General features: G+C 38.3%; 1 non-coding gene across 1 annotated transcript; it reads right to left on the bottom strand.

Annotated features, from left to right (window-relative positions):
- Positions 1-704: 704 nt before the first annotated feature.
- LOC139869489 (small nucleolar RNA R71) lies at positions 705-811 on the bottom strand. The gene has a single exon (XR_011766096.1). It is a non-coding gene; the product is annotated as a small nucleolar RNA R71 (small nucleolar RNA).
- Positions 812-1,277: the final 466 nt, after the last annotated feature.

Raw genomic sequence — 1,277 nt, 5'->3', positions numbered from 1 at the left:
TGAATGCACCGAGCAAAACGTTCACCACCTTTCGTACGTTCACCTCCTGTAACTTGATCAAGACATCTAGCCAACATTGTCGCTGTTGATTTTTCTTTAGAATCGTCATCTAGTCGACCAAGTACTCCAATTCAAATTTCCGATAATCCATTTTTTGAACCCGACCTCACAATTGAGAACCCGGAGGATATTCAAGGACAATTCATAGATCCTGAACCAATAATCATTCCTCCTGAACCACAAATTACTCATCCAGATATTGTCGAGGAAGAAACTATTAAATCAGAATCCTCTAGTGATTCAGATTCAACAAATTCAATCATGGAAAATCAGGAACCTCTAAGTATGGAAGATCGAATGAGAGCTACATGCACTGACCAAGGTCATGCAATTACTCAACCAGATATTAATGCGCCAGATTATGAAATCAAAGGACAAATCCTACACATGGTAACTAATCAGTGCCAATTTAGTGGTACGCCAAAAGAAGATCCAAACGAACATCTTCGTACCTTTAATAGGATCTGTACTCTATTCAAAATCAGAGAAGTTGAGGATGAACAGATCTATCTCATTTATTTCCCTGGACTTTAAAGGGAGAAGCCAAAGATTGGTTAGAATCGTTACCTGAAGGGGCGATTGATACATGGGATGTTTTAGTTGAAAATTTTCTTAAAAGATTCTTTCTGGCATCTAAAGCCGTGAGACTTCAAGGAGAAATTGTTGCGTTCACACAAAAGCCAAATGAAACTTTATATGAAGCGTGGACAAGATTTGGAAAGTTGTTGGGAGGATGTCCTCAACATGGTTTAGACACTTATCAAATAGTACAAATATTTTACCAAGGATGCGACATTACTACATGCAAAGACATCGACATAGCAGCTGGTGGTTCCATTATGAAGAAAACCGCAACTGAAGCTTACAAAATTATTGATAACACAGCCTCCCACTCACATGAGTGGCATCAAGAAAAAGACATCGTTAGATCATCTAAAGCGGCTAGAGCCGATTATAGCCATGACTTTGATTCCATTTCCGCAAAGTTAGATGCTTTCGAGAGACGAATGGAAAAGATGACTAAAGATATTCACACAATACGAATTAGTTGTGAGCAGTGTGGAGGACCACATTTGACAAAAGACTGTCTCAGTATTGAACAAATAATGGAACAAAGAGAGAATGTTTCATACATGAACCAAAGGCCTGGAAATAATTATCAACCGCCAAGACCAAACTACAATCAAAATCAGAATTATAACCGAAATGTTCCATAC

This window comes from Rutidosis leptorrhynchoides, chromosome 9 (assembly GCF_046630445.1).
Source record: "Rutidosis leptorrhynchoides isolate AG116_Rl617_1_P2 chromosome 9, CSIRO_AGI_Rlap_v1, whole genome shotgun sequence".
Lineage (NCBI taxonomy): Eukaryota > Viridiplantae > Streptophyta > Magnoliopsida > Asterales > Asteraceae > Rutidosis > Rutidosis leptorrhynchoides.
This window is presented reverse-complemented; position numbering and strand designations above follow the sequence as displayed.